Source organism: Camelus dromedarius, chromosome 4, assembly GCF_036321535.1.
Source record: "Camelus dromedarius isolate mCamDro1 chromosome 4, mCamDro1.pat, whole genome shotgun sequence".
Classification (NCBI taxonomy): Eukaryota; Metazoa; Chordata; class Mammalia; order Artiodactyla; family Camelidae; genus Camelus; species Camelus dromedarius.
The window spans coordinates 67,486,064-67,507,165 of NC_087439.1; the positions used below are offsets into that span (position 1 = coordinate 67,486,064).

Below are 21,102 nucleotides of genomic sequence, written 5' to 3' on the forward strand. Positions count from 1 at the left end.
TAAATCTGTAAGACAAAATGTGACAGGTTGTTGATGTGGCTTTCCTGGCCTTGAGAGGCCTTTTCGAAATTCAGTCTGAGATTCTTTCTGAGGAATTCCAGCACAGCTAACTTAAAAGAGCTTATATGATCAGTTAATATTTATTTCGCTATGTTTGAATTTAAATGAGTGTAATTATAGAGAAAAATGATTATGTTTTAGTGGATATTAAATTCCAGTTCTGTTACTGAGATCTGTATTTACTAAGACTCATTTCCCAGACCATTCCTTGCTGTTAGGTTATATTGTTGCAAAGTTTAATTGAATTATTAGAAGAACTCTACATTTGTTTCTGAAGCCCAGTAATCTTTTCTGGATGAAGATCTAATACCCCATGACCTGCAACCAGGAGATTATGCATACTGGAAATGACATGATTTAAAGGACTGTCTCCAAGCAGGATGGAAGGACCTTTATCAGGTACTCTTAACTAGCTCATGCACAGTAAAGCTGAAGGAAATTGACTCTTGGATTAGTTTTCATTCAGAAAGGGCCCTTGCACTGGACTGGCCTGTAGAGAAGACTGCTGACCACCTTAAAACAATATTCACACAAAGGAGAAGCTACTACACCAGGATGAGATGAAGATGACATCTGAGGTAGGCAGCTGGCCCAAGACACTGGACCAGGCCTGTGTACCAATTACTTTGATAATCACTCATACCTTTGCTTATGAACCAAATGTATTTCACAATCTCATGCAGAGTTAAAGTTAATCCAATTGTTAGGTTTATGATCAATTACCTATATCCAGTATTTCTGGGTTACCTTGGTGGTTTTCTCCACCCCAAGTGTCTAATTGGTGGGCCTTGAGGGAATTTATTCTAGAGGAGAGTAATTATAGTTGTCTTCAGGCCACTGGTGATATTACCAGGTGGGATTCCCTCACCTGGCCAGTTACTACCTGCTCTGACTCTGGCCATAAATATGAATCTTTTGAAGTTACCCAAGCTCAATCAGAGCAACAAGCAAAGTTTCAGCCAAAGAATATAACCTCCCACAATCATGGGATAGAATTCTATGGTTAACACCAGTCTACGGTCATTTAGGTTTAAAGTCTCCCTTATGTTGAAAAAAATTAAATCATACTAAGGACAACCAGCTTAATAACCCTATGAAACTGGGCTTATGGATTTATGGTTATGAAATTATGGCCTTATGGACAATTCCAATATAAAATTTCCCTTAAAGATATAGTTTACCTTAAATATATAAAATATATATTTTTCCCTTATATATATTTTCCCAATATATAATTTCCCTTAAATATATAGTTTTATACGAGATTTATAATTTTAATGGTATAAATCTAAATACGGGAAGAAGCAACAAGAGGGAATATTTTCCTGGACCAGAGAGTTTGGGCTGCTCTTAGTAAGGCCTAGTCTAGTAACAGCACATTGAGTGGCCTATCAGTGAAATCCTTGCTTGGCCTAGGAATGAGCATTCCTAGCCTCATGGGGAAAAATGGTCATTAAATGCCTTCCAAGCCATGGTTGAATTTGTGATCATGGGGGGCCCTGCCAACTAAAAATTGGCACTTGTCATCTGTCTCTGCAAGGATTATGTCACACACCACTGCAGTCGCTGACCTTCAGCACACCCTGAAACGATTTCAGGGTGGAGACCAGAAATGAGACACTCTGTGCTCTGGGAAAAACTGCCAGTTACAGGCCTTCAGATAGATAGATAAATTTTTAGAAGAAGATTTTATGAGCCCAAATTCTTGCATGTCCTCTTATCTAGAAAAGTACTAAAATCATTAATGGGGACATCTGCTTTGGCCATTAAGGAGAGAAATGCATTTGAAAATCAAAATGGAGTGACTGTAGTTCAGACATCTAAGGTAAAACTAGGTAACCATTGGAGGTGAGATCTCAGACAAGTTTCTGTGTTGCTGAGAACTTGAGTTTTCTGAACTATGTCAGACCTGGGACACCACCAGCCATCCTCAAAGCGGTGTTTGCTGGCAACTTGTAGCTGCAACCTTATGGTTGCAAGGTCTCCTTGTAATTATTAAGTTCCTAGATAATAAAATCACTTTAGACCAGATATTAATAGAAAAGACCTTCATGTAATGGTCGGTAGCTCCTATCACGTGTATGTAAATACCACATCAAAATTTAACATTAGACAGCTGGCTACCTGATATTTAAGTCTCCCCAAAGTGTCCCCCCCCCAAAAAAAAGCCATTGAATGCTACTTTGTATTATTATACTATTCTGCAATTAGAACTGTTTTGTCCAAAAAAAAAGTGGTAAATAAAAAGAAATTACCTATTTGTTCAGGCCTTTATGAAAATGTTTAATAAAGGACAAAAATGCCCAGGGACAAGCCTTCCCCAGGGGTCCTGAAGACCCAGCGAGATAAAGTGAATGATGACAGTGACTAAAGGGGGCCCAGGGTTCCTGGCAGTCTTAGAGAACCCAGTAACGAGAGCTTCTCAGGAGCTCTGAGGACAACTGAAGTGGGGCCTCAATTAGTGGGTTTCCTAGTGAACACTGGGGCCACCTACTCCCCTCTACATTGTAAATCCACCTCTTTAAGCAAGACCAGCATTCCTGTAGTTGGGGGGCTGGCCAGTCACAGCCCAGTCTGTTTAATTCAAAAGGCAGTAGTGCCCGACTGGACGGCCTTAGCTGTGCGGCTTGCCTCACAGGGCGGAACTTGTGCTGTGATTCACACGCCTTTTTGCTTTCATACGTGGTGAATCTGAACATGTACCCTCCACTTTGAAATGATATGAGGTCTCAAATTCAGGGAAAAGGAGACAAGGGGGCCTGAGCCTCAGAAGTGAATACCAGATTCTCCAGCTGGTTTTCAGGTCTGTTTTCTTGGGTCCCTCAAGGCCTCTGATCTATCTTTTTAGGAATCTTTCAATTCCTGCTTTCCATTCTGATAACAGGACTAACTACCTGACTAACTGACTGACTAACTAACTAACTAACTATATATATATAATATATATATACTTTGTCTCATTCCTCACCTCTACAAATGATCATAAAAACTCTTTCAAAACCCCCCAATAATTGGCATGATCATATTTGTTCCTTCTATTTAAAGGTGCCCCAGAGGATGCCCCAGTTCTGCAGGAAGCAGCTAGAGAGCTACACCCATTTCCCTATGTCCATAGAAATCGAATGAGTAAACAAACAAGTGGGGATTTGAAGGAGCAGGAAAGGAACTGACTTCCCTGATGCTAGAACTGCTTGCTGATTCTTTGAGTCCCTGTCTGATAAACTGTTAATGTCTCTGTCTCTGACTCCTGGTTCTTTCTTTAGTCTCAAGGCTTGGAAGTTGCAAGGATATGTGTTGACTGAAATAAAATGCACAACCTAAAATGTAAGAGTTTTGTTTTATTTGGTGGACATTTCTGAGGACTCAAAGCCCTCCAGCCCAGGATGACAGCCTCTCAGGTTGCTCCAAAGAGGTAGAGGAGGAGCCAGGATACATAGGAGTTTTTATAACAAAGACCAGGTAGTCAGAACATCAAAAGATTACTGTTAATTTAAGAAAACCAGATATCTCAAGTTAAGGAATTTAGCACTTTTCTATATATAGGAAGGCACAAAGGTAAGGGCTCAATAAAATCATTTCTTTGATATGCACCTAGGTGTCTAGGGCCGGTATCCTGTTTTTCCACATCCTGTCTTCCCTCAGAGTATACCACTGGGGGTGGCTGCGGAGGCTGGGCTGCCTGCTTGTCTGCATCCTTAGCTCACTCTAGGGCTAGTAGTAGTGGCTGATGACTTGATGGCCAAAGCATTCTTTGTTAACTGATATGGCTTGCAATATTTTTTGTTCACACTGTTCCCCCTTGGTCCTAAATTCAACCAATATTTTGGGAGACATTTCATGGCCAATTTTGTCCTATGTGCTGGGAAGTCTCATTCCTTGGTTAGGGAAAGAGAATTCTGTTGATGTTCCACTCAAGGTGCTAATTTTGGATCAGGGCCTGTGATATTCAAAAAACTCTCTGGATCATCTGTCTTACTAGTCTATTATGATCCAAGAAATGTTTTCCCTTGTTGCTTCTTCCCATACCTTGAATCACACTATTACAATTATTCTATGTAGAGTTATAAGTATAATCTATTTCCTCATGGTGTTTAGCCATCATCAGTTTTGTTGGAGGCTTGATTACAAATTGGCTAATGTAAGAGCCAACAATCTTATAAAATAGACAGAATATAAACAATACAGCTAGTAACATTAATAAAGTACAAAATGTAACAATGTGGAAACAAAGAACAAATTAAAACCATGATTAGTATAATTAGTTGTAATCTGGATGCAATAACCATCAGGTCCACAGGAGAGCCAGCTGCAGAATTAAATTCTGGAGGGATCAGGTAGAGAGAAAAAGATAAATATTTTATCCTTGTTTATAAAGGCATATTTTATCAACTTGTTGTAGGTCATAGCACAAGAGGAAAGGTTTTTTGGAAAATAAAAATTAAAGACCAGTATGTTTCTCAAAAGCCATAAGGTTGTCAATCATATTTATCAATTTATTCAGTCCCATGTAATTAATTCCTATTCAGCTGAATGAAGTTATCAGGTATTCCATCAGCGTTTCATAATTTACCCAGTTACCCAGTACCCAATTTACCCAGCTAATTATCAGAAACGTGTATTGGTTTAAAAGTCCCTTTTTATGAATCTTCCTGAAGAGCTTCATTTTATAAAAGATTCAGAGTAAAACAATGATTGTTTATATAAATGACAAGACAAAATGACATGGTTAAAGATTTGATTATAATGCAACAGACAAGCAACTTGGATATTTCTGACATACAACATTTTAAGATAATAATCAGAATTACAACTGATACTAGGACATATTAGATTCTTAGAAATTCCATACAAAATTTGGAATATCTATATTAGGGACTTTTGTCTCTATGATATAACCTAAGCTTTATCTCCAATCACTTGACAATGTTTTTAAAATAATTTAGCATACCTGATAAGTCCAATTAGTTTCATATTTCTCTTTTCAATGTTTCAGGGGGCCCTCTGAAGCATCCCAAAGTTAGCTGAAGGTCAAAAGAACTTTAATCAAAATTTGATATTTGGGAAGCTTGTTAGAAAGTTTCAAAACATTTGTACTTGATTGCTTTTTATAGGTACCAATAAAACAGCTGATTATAATGAGAGCTCTGTAAAATGTTACCAATTTAGAAGTTTCTCCGATTTAAAGGATCCATCATCTGGCCATCAATAAGTTATATATATATATTAGTAGTGATTTTAAACCAATAAGATGAAGAGACTTCCCCACGAGACAGTGAGGGGTGCCCCCTAAATAAGATTTAAAACTTTACTCCCACAAAAAAGTAAAGGCCTTTGTGGTCTAGGCTGCTGCAATGAAGGTTAGGATGGGAAAAGCCTGAGAACTGGTACAAAGGATTGCTCAGAATCCCAATGTATTTGCTTGGCTGCCAAATGTGCACCATACTCATACCTATTGTATGACAGAGCCCAAGTTTTTAAAAACATACACACATATACACAAATGAAACACCAAAGAGGATCAGGTAGAATACTTGCATTCCAAACGCATAGGAAGAGAAATGCAAGTTTCCCCTAGAAAGAGTTTTGTTTTTGTAAGGTCAGAATTCTGGCTTTTTTAACTTAACTGTGTAACCAATAAAAGACCTCAACTTAGTTGTTTTCTGGGCAAGATTTCCCTGTCCCAGCCTCCATTGGAAGGGCAGAGAGTGCAGGGAGCCCAGCAAGGCCAGACCACCAGGGCAATCCAGAACAGGAGAGGAGAGGATCTGGGCCCCAGCCCCTCGGGTTGCCACAACCAATGGCCCGGGCTGTAAGGTGGGAGGACGGGAGCAGAGGAAAACAAGCCCAGCAGCTGCCAAAGCCCTTTTAGCTTCAGGACTCTTTCTTCCTCCTTCCAACCTCAGTCTGGACCTCCAGCTGCTCAAAAACTTGGGAGAGAAAAGAACTCTGCTAGTGATGCAGAGACTCCTCAGCCAGGACTAGGGTGAGTTTCCTGGTGGTGACTAATGCCCCCTTGACCCTATCTGGGGCTCCCCAAGGCAGGGGAGTCCCCAGTTTGATGGGGCTCTCTCTTGGAGAGAGTGCTCCTGTGAAAGGTGCCAACTGGATAGCGGTCATGGGCTCAGTGAGACTACCAAGCTGTTGTTTTGACTTTGAATTTTGATTTGTACCTGCTTTGCACTTTGAGGCTTCCATTGGTAGGCTGAGGTTTGAATTTTGTATTGTGTGTACACGAAAGATCAAAATGGGTGGTACCATTTCAATTCCATCAGACAGTCCCTTAGGAAAAATCTTGACCACCTTGTTAAATTCCAATTAGTTACCAGCTTCAATGCAGTTGAGATGCAAATGTTTTACCTAGTCTTCTCCAGAAACCCTGATCTCATCATCTTTTTAAAAAATGCAAATCTTGAGAAAGGGAGTAAATAATTTGGAACTTGACCTGTTAAAGATAAATAGCAATCTTGTCTCTTCTGTAAATATTAGTTAAAAAATCTATGAGGCCTCTGTGGTGTGTATGTTTGTGTGTCACAGGTGTATGGTATTGCCAAAATTAATTCAAAACATAACTATTTAATTTGCTTAAAGGAAGTCAAGTGCTTATATGAATACCAAGAAATATAAAGAAAACTGACCAGAATAAATTTCAGGTTCACATGATCTTGGAAATATTCAGTACTAAATCAATATCTGGTATTAAAATCAATATCTGGTATCTTAAGCTTGTTGGTTTAATTAATATACACATGTCTTTACAATCATCAGTGTTAGGTGTAATACTTCTGTGATACCTCGGTTTACTAGAGGGCAGAAAAGATCTTATTATATATGTTGCAAAATTTTCAACAGGGAAAATAACTCAATGTGAAAAAAAAAGCTTTCAAGAAAAGTAAAGGTAAATAAAATAAGAACTTTTAGGTAAACTGTATAGAAATAATTTCGCTTGGGGAATGTCTATGTAAAATTGTCTCTCCAGATTTTGGTAACTTGAAACTAAGTGAAGACAACTCACTATCTGTGCCATTTATGAAATACTGAAACATTAATTGCTGGGCAGGTCTTAGTTACCTACGTTTGCCTTCTTAGGAAGGAGAAACTGAAGCATAAGTTTCCAATCAGGAAATGCTGATATGACAGCCAATTCACAATTACTCACTTCTTGGTTTTTGCCAGAGAGTTAGGCTTTTTAAGGGTTAAAATTATAAGTAATTAGAGCTACAAAAATAAGGGACAAACTCATATGGACACAGAAAGTGATAAAAAGTTTGTAAAAGAGAAACCCTGAAAAAAGAGTTTTATGGCTAAATTTAGGATAAATTTAGTTGAGTAAATTAAAAATAAGCTAGTGCAAAACTGGAATTTGATTCTGTCTCCGCAAAAAGGACAAAGTTTTCTTAAAATGTTCATCTGCTTTTGGTAACAGATTGTAACTTTTTTTATCCCTTAAGTGATCTGTTCTGTATTTGCTTTGAAATGTTTTATTATTATCCTGGGAATAAATAATATTTAAGTGACCTCATGTGTTTTAAAACCTTTGATTTTTTAACAATTCCCAAATATCAAATTTTGATTAAATTTCTTTGACCTCCAGCTAACTTTGGGATGCTTCAGAGGGCCCCTGAAACATCCCAAAGAGAGGTATTAAACTAATTAGGTTCATTTGGTATGTTAAGTCACATGGGAAGTATTACAAATAAATGATAAATCTGCTTAGGTTATATTGTATGAAAAAAGTTAATATATATTCTAGAAATTATATGGAATTCCTAAAAATCTGGTACATCTAAAATGTTATCAGTCATAATTCTGGTTATTGTAAACAAGTTTCTTTATCAATTATGGTGTAACCAGGTATTTAATCAAGCTTATATCTTTTGTCATTCATAGACAGTTATGGTTTTACTGTGATACCTTTTGGGGGAAAAATGCTTTTTCTTCAAGAACGTTTATAACAAGAATGTTTTTGACAAGTACAAGTTTCTGATAACTTTTAAATCATACTACTGAGCTGGGTAAGAAATTTTAAAAGTCTAATAGAAACTCAGATAGCATGAAACTGTTAACAAAGAGGACTAGTTACATGAGACCAAGTAAACTGATCAATATGACTGCAATTTTTGGTTTTGTCAGAAATATTACTGACTTTTAATCTGTGTTTTCCAGATGTAAGGAAACCCTTCTCAAGCTAATTATGACTTAGAGCAACTTGGTAAACTATACCTTTGAAAGCAGAATTGAAACATTTATCTTTTCTCTCTCTCTTTGACCCCTCCGGAGACTGGAAACTCTTAGGTTTCCAGCAGCTTTACAGGTAAATTAGGAAGGCCGCTTCCTGACAAGTGAAAAAGGGAGGAATTCACCTAAATCTGTAAGACAAAATGTGACACGTTGTTGATGTGGCTTTCCTGGCCTTGAGAGGCCTTTTGGAAATTCAGTCTGAGATTCTCTCTGAGGAATTCCAGCACAGCTAAAAGAGCCTATAAAAATCAATTAATCTTCATTTGCCTACATTTGATTTTAAATGGGGGTAATTATACAGAGAAAAAGATTATGTTTCAGTGGATATTAAATTCTAGTTTTGTTAACTGAGATCTATAATTACTGACTCACTTCCCAGACCATTCCTTGCTGTTAGGTTATATTGTCGCAAAGTTTAATTGAATTATTAAAAGAACACTCTAGGTTTATTTCTGACGCTTGGTAATCTATTTTTGGATGAAGATCCAATACCCCATGACCTGCAACCAAGAGATTATGCATACTAGAAATTACATGATTTAAAGGGCTATCTCCAAGCAGGATGGAAGGACCTTTATCAGGTACTCTGAACTAGCGCATGCACAGTGAAACTGAAGGAAATTGACTCTTGGATTATTTTCCACTCAGAAAGGGCCCCTGCACTGGACTGGCCTATAGAGAGGACTGTTGCACCTTAAAACATAGCTCAAATGGAGAAGAAGCTACCAGACAAGGATGAGAAGAAGTAGACAGCTGACTCAAGACACTGGACCAGGCCTGTATACCAATTACTTTGATAATTGCTCACATCTTTGCTTAGAAACTTAATTTCAAGAAGGGGTACCTGGGTTATCCTCAGTGAAAGGAACTGGGAAGGGATAAAAGTTGATAGCACTGAGATAAAAGTTTATAAAAGTTGGTATATTTAAATAAGCTTTATATAAGATGGTTATATCTCCTTTGCTCAATTATATTGTGGGATAAACATGTTTCATTGGGGAATGCTCCCCTTGTTTAGTATTATAAGACAGGACATATAGCTCTACCCTTCATGAAATATTGATCTCCCAGTTTTGCAAAATTCAACCTAGGGGACTACAAGATGGAACAGAGCAATTATTTCTATTCATGGCCAATTTGACGAGAAACAGACAGGCTGGCAGATCAGTATCCAGCACCATGAGAATGGAAAGTTTCCTACCTACCCTTCCAGACAGAGGTGCAAACAAGCCTTCTTTGTGTTTCCCAATTGCCACTCAGGCAGTGCTCTGTCTCAAATCCACTTTTCCTCAACCAACAGGGGAAAAAATCAATCAAATCAGCACTCAGCTCAAAATTAGGTAACCAAGTCCTATGGTTTTGTCCCCATCCCCCGACCCCAAAACAGGTCAAAATTTCAAGGCATCCTAATAGGGAAAGATAACCTGATATCCTCTCCCATGAGATTCTGCCACTTACCAGAGATGTCTTAAAGATCAGGACCTTTTCTTTCTTTCACAACAGAATCAAAAGCACAGTGGGCCAACCATGCCAGATCCGCAGCAAGCGCTCAGGACAGTCTATGAGGCAAAGTTGCTCAGGCTGGAGAGGATCCCAATGCTGCCACCAGCCAGGAGCCTATACGCCAAGGGTGAGATGCTCACTTAGGACAGCTTCCCCTTAGTAGTCACCCACATTTTTACCGAACCGAACTTGTCCTCTTGCCTGCTGCGCGGCAAAGCCAATGTACTGCTGACACCGGACCGAGGTGGAGGAAAATACAGCATTTATTCCAAGGCCAAATGAGGAAAACTCTTGCTCAGAAGACCCAAATCCCCCGATAGCTTTCAGGGCAACATTTAGGGTGAGGTTGCAGCTCATGGACTTTCTTCTGATTGGTTGGAGGTGAGGTTACAGGATGATGTTTCAGGAATCTTAATCATCAACCTTCTGGTTGCAACTAGTCTGCGCTCTAGCCATGGTCAGCATGTCGTCACAGCCACCACCTGGGAAGGGGTCTCAGTTCCTGCAGCACAGACTCAGAGATATGCAGCAGATTGTGATGTATATCCCCTTTAGGAGGAACTAGGATTCTGTTTTATCACTGAACTATTGTTTAAGCTATCACTCCTTTTCTTACATAAATGCTTTTCTTTTGATTTTGCATTTCCTCAATTCTCTAATTACTAACTGTTGGACTCTGCTTTTTAGAACTGGGGAAGGCCTAGCAGGCTGAAGTCTTTTTTCTACAAACAAGAAATGGGAGCCATAGAGGGGGTATTGTACCCGAGAAGGCCCCGCAGGGTCCTGCTCTGTATCAACCCCCACTTTTCTTTGATACTTCTCAGTCCCATGGAAGACAGGGGTTGGACAGGAAAAGAAAGTTTTGGATAGAGAGATTGATATTAAACTCAGCCAGCTCTGTTTACAAGGCTACGTGACTCATTTGACTTCTGAGAGCTATCAGTGATTTTTTTTAAACCCTTTTAACGAAGTTGTTCAAAGAGTCACTGCTGGAAGATTTGAAGGTTCTGATGTGTCAGTCATGATGCAGCCAGTAAGAAATGCTTTGCAGGTCACCCCTATCTTTACTGCCCAAATGTTTGTATGGAATTCTGGTGACCACATATTCCAAAGCTAAAATTGTGGGTGTGAGCTGACAATATAAATTCAGGATTGAACTGGAAAGAGCCAGGTCCTGTAACTGATTCTCCTTATTCTGAGACTGTTTTTCAAAGGTTTGTCCCAGAGAGTTCCAGAGAGTTTTGTACCAGCATTTGAATACACAATTCAGCTTTCTACTGATAAATGCCTGAACATCGTGTAAGGAGAAGCCCTTCTCCCTCTGCTGTTCTGTCTCTCATCGATTAGAAGAGTTGGATTTGGTAGCAGTCATGAGCCCAAGGCTACCAGGGAAGAGGGGCCACACCAGGTTTCTACTGACCCCTTCCTCACACAACGTGATATCAGACTTACAGAGGAGTAGGAAATGGACTAACTTTCCTGATGCGAGAACTGCTGATTGTTCAATTTGCTTTGTCTCCCTTACCATTTTTTTTATGCTAAACAACCCACAAGCATTCAATAGCTTTAACCAGGGAGGACGCCCATAATCCCAGAAGAATGGACAGAGCCTCCGAAGTTCCTCCATGAGGGCAAGAAGATCATCAGTATTAAGAGGATTGTAGCACCCTGTAAAACGCCCTGATTGTTGTCACCTTGTCTGTTCCATCCAGTTTTCTATAAAACCTCAAGACCCAAAGCCCAAGATGGATTCACGGTCTCTAAGGTATGAGCCTGCTGCAAAGCAATAAAGCTGTTCTTTCCTAAGCCCCCCAAACTCTGCCTCCAAGTCTCAATTCTTTTTTAGGGCACAGAATCTGGTTTTGCGGCAAAAGGTCCACCTTCCTCCTCCTGTTGCGGCAATAAGTACGTCTCCCACCTCTCGCACTTCTAAGCCGCATGCCTCCAGGCGCCTCTCTCAATTGAAAGATTAATCAGTAACTACCTACTTGGTTGGCCCAGCCCCAAGCTAACAATTGTTCTAGCCTTTGGACCAGAACGGCTCCAGCAAGTTCGGTCCTCCACAGGAAATAGCCCCACCCCCACAGTTGCTAACCTGAGGAGCAGTTGGGGGACGCCTTCCAGCAGGCCACTCACAACTAAGGAGCCCTTCTGGCGTCAGGCCCACTGTAACTGATCGCCTCTTCCTCCCTTGGGTAGCCAAGATCGCTGCCTTTCTCTGCCAGCTCACTGAATATGCAGAGGGGTTTCACTCCAGGACCTTAGCCTCTGACTTATAAGGGTCCCTTTCTGATATAGTGTTGATCTCTGACTCTGGGCTCCTTTTTCAGTCTCAAGACTTGGAAGTTGCAAGAATGTGTTGACTGAATAAAAAAAGCATAACCTAAAAGTTGAGAGTTATGTTTTATCCTGTGGACATTTCTGAGGACTCAAACCTCTCGATCACTCTGAGGGACTGCTTCAAAGAGGTAGGGGAGGCCAGGATATATAGGACATTTTTTGTTCACAGGGAGTAGAACTGTGGTCCCTGCACCAAGCAGCACCTTGCCGGGCTGCACAGTGCCGGGCCAGGCCGTGCTGGGGCGTGCCGCGCTGTCCTAGGCTGAACCGCCCTGTGCCGCGCAGTTCCATGTAATGTCGCGCCTTGCAGAGCAGGGCCAGGCTGTGCCCCGCCGTGCTGGGCTGCACCGAGCCGGGCCCCGCTGTGCCGCTCCGTGCCGCGCTGTTCAAGGCTGTGCCACACTTTGCCACTCAGTGCCAAGCTGTGCTACGCTAGGCTGTGCCGCACCTACCAAGCAGTGAGGAGGCGTGCTGGGCCAGGCCACGCCATGTTGGCATTCTTTGGCGCAAAAAGGAACCCCTGGTGCCTGAACCGTTTACTTGATACTGTGACCCTCTTTGACTGGCAATAAAGTAAAGCTGTTATCTTCTACTCTTCGCCAAACTACCTGCAAGTCTCTATCCATTTTCAGTGTAGAGAGGCCAATTTTGTGCCAGCAACCTTGGCGCCCGACATCGGGATCAAACCTCCTTTCTTCTCTCCTACCCGCGGACACCTCGGCTTGATGTGACGCGCTAAGGGCAACCCCTGTGCCAGCCTCCCTTGGAAGAATGGAGAGTCAGGGGAGCCCAGTAAGGCCAGATCACCTGGGCAATCCGGAACAGGAGAGGAAAGGACCTGTGTCCCAGCTTCTTGGGTTACCATAACCAACAGTCCAGGCTTAAGTAGGTAGGACGGAAACAGAGGAAAATAAGCCTAGCAGCTGCCAAAGCCCTTTTAGCCTCAGGACTCTTCCTTCTTCCTTCCAACCTCACTCCAGACCTCCAGCTGCTCAAAAACTTGGGAGAGAAAAGAACTCTGCTAGTGATGCCGAGACTCCTCAGCCAGGACTAGGGTGAGTTTCCTGGTGATGACCAAGACCCCTCGACCCTATCTGTGATTCCCTAAGGCATGGGAGTCCCCGGGTTGACCGGGCTCTCTCCCTGAGAGAATTCCCATTTGATAGGCACTAAATGATAGCAGTTCTGAGCTCAGTGAGACTAGGAAGCTGTTGTTTTGACTTTGAATTTTGATTTGTACCTGCTTTGTACTTTGAGACTTCCATTTGCTAGGTGAGGTTTGAATTTTGTATTGTGTGTACACGAAAGATCAAAATGGGTGGTATCATTTCAATTCCATCAGAAAGTCCCTTAGGAAAAATCTTGACGGCCTCATCAAATTCCACTTAGTTTCCAGCTTCAATGCGGTTGAGATGCAAATTTGTATCTGGTCTATACCAGGAACCCTGATCTCACCATCTTTTTTAAAAATGCAAATCTTGAGAAAGGGGAGTAAATAATTTGGAACTTGACTTGTTAAAGACAAATAGCAATCTTGTCTCCCCTGTAAATATTAGAAAAAAGTTATGAGGCCTTTGTGGTGTGTATGTTTGTGTGTCGCAGGGTTATGGTACTGCCAAAATTAATTCAAAACATAGCTGTATTTAATTGGCTTAAAGGAAGTCAAGTGCTTATATGAATACCAAGAAATATAAAGAAAACTGACCAGAATAAATTTCAGGTTCACATGATCTGGGAAATATTCAGTACTAAATCAGTATCTGGTATCTTAAGCTTGTTGGTTTAATTAATATACACATGTCTTCACAATCATCAGTGTTAGATGTAATACTTCTGTGATACCTCGGTTTACTAGAGGGCAGAAAAGATCTTATTATATATGTTGCAAAATTTTCAACAGGGAAAATAACTCAATTTGGAAAAAAAAAAAAGCTTTTAAGAAAAGTAAAGGTAAATAAAATAAGAACTTTTAGGTAAACTCTATAGAAATAATTTCGCTTGGGGAATGTCTATGTAAAATTGTCTCTCCAGATTTTGGTAACTTGAAACTAAGTGAAGACAACTCACTATCTGTGCCATTTATGAAATACTGAAACATTAATTGCTGGGCAGGTCTTAGTTACCTACGTTTGCCTTCTTAGGAAGGAAAAACTGAAGCATAAGTTTTCAATCAGGAAATGCTGATATAACAGCCAATACACAACTACTGGCTTCTTGGTTTTTGCCAGAGAGTTAAGCTTTTTAAGGGTTAAAATTATAAGTAATTAGAGCTACTAAAATAATAAGGGACAAGCTCATATGGATACAGAAAGTGATAAAGGGTTTATAAGAGAGAAACCCTGTGAAAAGAATTTTATGTGAAATCAGGATTGGCTAAATTTAAGATAAATTTAGTTGAGTAAATGAACTTAAAAATAAGCTAGTGCAAAACTGGAATTTGATTTTCTCTGTCTCCACAAAAAAGACAAAGTTTTCTTTAAATATTTAACTCCTTTTGGTAAGAGATTGTAATGTTTCTTTTATCCCTTAAGTGATCTATTCTGTATTTGCCTTTGATGTATTTTATTGTTTTCTCGGGAATAAGTATTGTTTCCCAGTGATCTATGATCTTATCTGACCAAATGTTTTAAAACTTTTTAACCAGCTTCTCAAATACCAAACTTTGATTAAGTTGTTTTGATGTCCAGCTAAATTTGGGATGCTTCAAAGGGCGCCTGAAGCATCACAAAGAGAGGTGTTAAATGAATTAGTTTTATTTGGTATGTTAAATTGCATGCAAGGTATTATAAATAAATAATAAATCTTAGATTATATTGTATGGAAAAAAATATTGTTACTATAGAAATTCTAGAAATTATGCAGAATTCCTAAAAATTGGATATGTCTGAAATGTTACCAGGCATAATTCTAGTTATTGTAACCAGGGTTATCAACTATAGTGCAGCCAGATGTTTAACCATGCTTTTAAGCCTTTTGTGATTTATAGACAGTTCTTGTTTTATTCCGATGCTTTTGCAAAATGCTTTCTCTTCAGATCTAAGAGAAGAACTTTTTTGACAAGTATAGCTTTCTGATAACTTTTAAATCATATTGCTGAATTGGGTAAGAAATTTTAAAAGTCTAATAGAAACTCAGATAGCATGAAACTGTTAACAAAAGGACTAGTTACATGAGACTGAGGAAATTGCTCAATATGACTGCAATTTTTAGTTTTGTCAGAAATATTACTGACTTTTAATCTGTGTTTTCCAGATATAAAGAAACCCTTCTTAAGCTAATTATGACTTAGAGCAACTTGGTAAACTATACCTTTGAAAGCAGAATTGAAACATTTATCTTTTCTCTCTATCTGACCCCTCCAGAGACTGGAAACTCTTAGGTTCCCAGCAGCTTTACAGGAAAATTAGGAAGGCGACCTCCTAACAGGTGCAAAAATCTCAAGGTATTTTAGGGACTACAAAAAGGGAGGAATTCACCTAAATCTGTAAGACAAAATGTGACAGGTTGTTGATGTGGCTCTCCTGGCCTCAAGAGGCCTTTTGGAAGCAGTCTGAGACTCCTGAGGAATTCCAACATAGCCAATTTGAAAGAGCTTATACAATCAATTAATATTTATTTGGCTATGTTTGATTTTTAAATGAGTGTAATTATAGAGAAAAGTGATTATGTTTTAGTGGATATTAAATTCCAGTTTTGTTATTCAGATCTATAATTACTAAGACTCAATTCCCAGACCATTCCTTGCTGTTAGGTTATATTGTTGCAAAGTTTAATTGAATTATTAGAAGAACTCTACATTTGTTTCTGAAGCCCAGTAATCTTTTCTGGATGAAGATCTAATACCCCATGACCTGCAACCAGGAGATTATGCATACTGGAAATGACATGATTTAAAGGACTGTCTCCAAGCAGGATGGAAGGACCTTTATCAGGTACTCTTAACTAGCTCATGCACAGTAAAGCTGAAGGAAATTGACTCTTGGATTAGTTTTCATTCAGAAAGGGCCCTTGCACTGGACTGGCCTGTAGAGAAGACTGCTGACCACCTTAAAACAATATTCACACAAAGGAGAAGCTACTACACCAGGATGAGATGAAGATGACATCTGAGGTAGGCAGCTGGCCCAAGACACTGGACCAGGCCTGTGTACCAATTACTTTGATAATCACTCATACCTTTGCTTATGAACCAAATGTATTTCACAATCTCATGCAGAGTTAAAGTTAATCCAATTGTTAGGTTTATGATCAATTACCTATATCCAGTATTTCTGGGTTACCTTGGTGGTTTTCTCCACCCCAAGTGTCTAATTGGTGGGCCTTGAGGGAATTTATTCTAGAGGAGAGTAATTATAGTTGTCTTCAGGCCACTGGTGATATTACCAGGTGGGATTCCCTCACCTGGCCAGTTACTACCTGCTCTGACTCTGGCCATAAATATGAATCTTTTGAAGTTACCCAAGCTCAATCAGAGCAACAAGCAAAGTTTCAGCCAAAGAATATAACCTCCCACAATCATGGGATAGAATTCTATGGTTAACACCAGTCTACGGTCATTTAGGTTTAAAGTCTCCCTTATGTTGAAAAAAATTAAATCATACTAAGGACAACCAGCTTAATAACCCTATGAAACTGGGCTTATGGATTTATGGTTATGAAATTATGGCCTTATGGACAATTCCAATATATAATTTCCTTTAAAGATAAGGATTGGTTTAGGACAGACTAAGTCAGATGACTGGGGATATATGGGTTGCACGTATTGGAAGTCCTTAACTTGAATTCCTACTTACGATCTTACTGTATTTCTAGTTATATTAATTGCAAATTGCCTATTTTACAAAATTGTTTCTTGCACTACTAAATATGTAACTGAGCATCTGATAAAATGATAGCTAGGCAACTTGAAGCAGTTAACCAGATATACAGTTTTATATGAGATTTATAATTTTAATGGTGTAAATCTAAATACAGGAAGAAGCAACAAGAGGGAATATTTTCCTGGACCAGAGAGTTTGGGCTGCTCTTAGTAAGGCCTAGTCTAGTAACAGCACATTGAGTGGCCTATCAGTGAAATCCTTGCTTGGCCTAGGAATGAGCATTCCTAGCCTCATGGGGAAAAATGGTCATTAAATGCCTTCCAAGCCATGGTTGAATTTGTGATCATGGGGGGCCCTGCCAACTAAAAATTGGCACTTGTCATCTGTCTCTGCAAGGATTATGTCACACACCACTGCAGTCGCTGACCTTCAGCACACCCTGAAACGATTTCAGGGTGGAGACCAGAAATGAGACACTCTGCTCTGGGAAAAACTGCCAGTTACAGGCCTTCAGATAGATAGATAAATTTTTAGAAGATTTTATGAGCCCAAATTCTTGCATGTCCTCCTATCTAGAAAAGTACTAAAATCATTAATGGGGACATCTGCTTTGGCCATTAAGGAGAGAAATGCATTTGAAAATCAAAATGGAGTGACTGTAGTTCAGACATCTAAGGTAAAACTAGGTAACCATTGGAGGTGAGATCTCAGACAAGTTTCTGTGTTGCTGAGAACTTGAGTTTTCTGAACTATGTCAGACCTGGGACACCACCAGCCATCCTCAAAGCGGTGTTTGCTGGCAACTTGTAGCTGCAACCTTATGGTTGCAAGGTCTCCTTGTAATTATTAATTCCTAGATAATAAAATCACTTTAGACCAGATATTAATAGAAAAGACCTTCATGTAATGGTCGGTAGCTCCTATCACGTGTATGTAAATACCACATCAAAATTTAACATTAGACAGCTGGCTACCTGATATTTAAGTCTCCCCAAAGTGTCCCCCCCCCCAAAAAAAGCCATTGAATGCTACTTTGTATTATTATACTATTCTGCAATTAGAACTGTTTTGTCCAAAAAAAAAAAAGTGGTAAATAAAAAGAAATTACCTATTTGTTCAGGCCTTTATGAAAATGTTTAATAAAGGACAAAAATGCCCAGGGACAAGCCTTCCCCAGGGGTCCTGAAGACCCAGCGAGATAAAGTGAATGATGACAGTGACTAAAGGGGGCCCAGGGTTCCTGGCAGTCTTAGAGAACCCAGTAACGAGAGCTTCTCAGGAGCTCTGAGGACAACTGAAGTGGGGCCTCAATTAGTGGGTTTCCTAGTGAACACTGGGGCCACCTACTCCCCTCTACATTGTAAATCCACCTCTTTAAGCAAGACCAGCATTCCTGTAGTTGGGGGGCTGGCCAGTCACAGCCCAGTCTGTTTAATTCAAAAGGCAGTAGTGCCCGACTGGACGGCCTTAGCTGTGCGGCTTGCCTCACAGGGCGGAACTTGTGCTGTGATTCACACGCCTTTTTGCTTTCATACGTGGTGAATCTGAACATGTACCCTCCACTTTGAAATGATATGAGGTCTCAAATTCAGGGAAAAGGAGACAAGGGGGCCTGAGCCTCAGAAGTGAATACCAGATTCTCCAGCTGGTTTTCAGGTCTGTTTTCTTGGGTCCCTCAAGGCCTCTGATCTATCTTTTTAGGAATCTTTCAATTCCTGCTTTCCATTCTGATAACAGGACTAACTAACTGACTAACTAACTAATTATATATATAATATATATATAATTTGTCTCATTCCTCACCTCTACAAATGTTCACAAAAACTCTTTCAAAATCCCCCAATAATTGGCATGATCATATATGTTCTTCTATTTAACACTTGCCAGAGGATGCCCCAATTCTACAGGAAGCAGCTAGAGAACTACACCCATTTCCCTATGTCCATAGAAATGGAACGAGTAAACAAACAAGTGGGGATTTGAAGGAGCAGGAAATGAATGAACTTCCCTGATGCTCAAACTGCTGATTCTTTCTAGGAAACCCTGCAGTTTGCCTTGTTTCCTTACTGCTTTTTATGCTAAACAACCCACAAACATTCAATAGTTTTAACCAGGGAGGAGGTAACGGGCCCATAATCCCAGAAGAATGAACAGACCTTCAGAATTTCCTAAGGACAGCAAGGTCATGGAGGTTAAGAGGAATGTAGCGTCCTGTAAATCACCCTGATTCTTGTCACCTTGTCTGTTCCATCCTCTTTTCCATAAATTTCAAGATCCCAAGCCCAAGATGGATTCAGTTCCTAAGGAGCCTGCTGTGACTCCCCTTGGCCTGCAAATAAAGCTGTTCCTTTCTAATCCTCCCAGTCTGTTTGTTTTCAGGGTACAGAGGCTGGTTTTGCAGCAACACTTGCAGTGGCCACTTGGCCCTGCCCAGCCTCTCCCCTTATCCTGCAGCTTTAAAATCTCACTGCTTTAAATCAAAGAAAATGAACAGTATGGGAGATAGCAGCGTCCCCTACCCTGCACACCATATACTCCCTTTGCCTGACCTAGGAAGCCTGGGGATGGGGGCACACAAGAGCACCTTTCTCAGCTGGCTTGTGATGTCTTCCTGGTGACCTGTTGACAGCGGTGGTACATGCTCATTTGGAAACCAAGGAATGTCTGCTGCGTGACCATGTCTGGGTGCAGGCTGTTTCCCACTGAGCAAGGGATGGCAGTGCCAGCCCAGCCCAGTCCCTCCCTCCGCAGCCTGCCCTTTGTGGATCAGGGGGCCAGCTTCCTGGGAGGCTCAGATGCGGGGGGTGGGGGGGTGGGCGGGCAGTATGCCTGTCTCTGGGTGTGGGTGTTGGAGGCTTGGCTCCTTGGCCTCTCCTTGGAGAGTCCCTTGCATCAGTCCTGGGGACCCTGGGGGCTGGAAGGCCTCAGCACTGGGCTCCCCTGGGCAGTAGTTGGTGGTCTGGAGGGCCCAGGGCCAATGAGGCCAGGAATCACTGTGCGGCTGTGTGGGGTGCTTGCATCATCATGATACAGGAAAATGAATATGGGGTGAGATGGCCATGTCCAAGGCCTCACTTGAGTCCCTGGGACACACCCTGCTACATGTAGGTCCTTTGCTATGAGCAGTTAAGAATTTAAGGCCAACCATAGTTGAGTAAAAGTAGATTTATTGAGAGATACACACCTCCACAGACAGAGTGCAGGCTGTTTCAGAAGGCAGGAGAAAGACCATGAGGTGTGGGGGTTGGGTGCTTAGTTAAAAGGAAAAGTAGTTACACACTCAGAAGGGAGAGTGCCCAGGCAGCGTGGGGGTTAACTTTTATGGGCTTGGTAACTTCATATGCTAACAAGTGGGAGGATTACTCCAACTACTTGGGGCAAGGGGATTCCCAGTAATTGGGCCACCGCCCACCTTCTGACCTTTTGTGGTCAGCCTGGGAACTGCCATGGCCCCTGTGGGAGTGCCATTTACCCTGCTAATATATTAACAGTGAGTGTGTGGTAAACCTCAAAATCTACTAGAAGTCAAATCTCCCGCCATCTTGGGCCTCAAAGCCTGTCAGGAGTTTGGTGTTAATTGCTGTTAATTCTTGAATGGCTGTGCCCTGCCCCCTTCCTTCCTGTCTCTATTGGGGTGCAGAGGGGTGACAGTCCATCTTCAGAAAGGACTCCAGGGCTGAGTAGGGGCATTGCCCCTGCCTAACAGAATGGGCCCCAGGGGCAGGACAGCCTTTTGTTTTTGCATCAGAGGGCAATAGGGGCTGGAATCCTTGCATAGCCGTCATCTGATGTGGGGCTGTAGTAACCTGGAAGACACAAACTTTACCAAGAGTTTAAAGAGAAAAAAGTTTAAGGAGAAAGAGTAAGATTATGACTATTAATTGTAAATGAGACCAAATGTCCAAATGTCCAGGCTTCCCTGTGCCACACATTATTAACATAAAGATAACCACTCATATAGGGATCAAATTGTTCCTGGAGTACACTTGTCCTTGGGCCCTCATTTTGGAGAGTGCCACATATTTAGATATATCCTGAAGATGTAACAAAAGATCTGCAAGCAGATCAGTTTTAACAAGGCAGCAGCCATGTGAAACCATGAAAGGGAAAAATTACGAACACAATGTGGGGACAGAGGTCT

General features: G+C 40.8%; 1 long non-coding RNA gene across 2 annotated transcripts; it reads left to right on the top strand.

Moving 5' to 3' along the window:
- Positions 1–218: 218 nt before the first annotated feature.
- LOC135321149 (uncharacterized) lies at positions 219–12,289 on the top strand. Of its 2 annotated transcripts, none has more exons than XR_010380648.1 (3): positions 219–638; positions 8,947–9,073; positions 9,802–12,289. It is a non-coding gene; the product is annotated as an uncharacterized LOC135321149 (long non-coding RNA). The 2 variants fall into 2 exon arrangements; XR_010380649.1 differs by lacking the exon at positions 219–638 and adding an exon at positions 5,685–6,043.
- Positions 12,290–21,102: the final 8,813 nt, after the last annotated feature.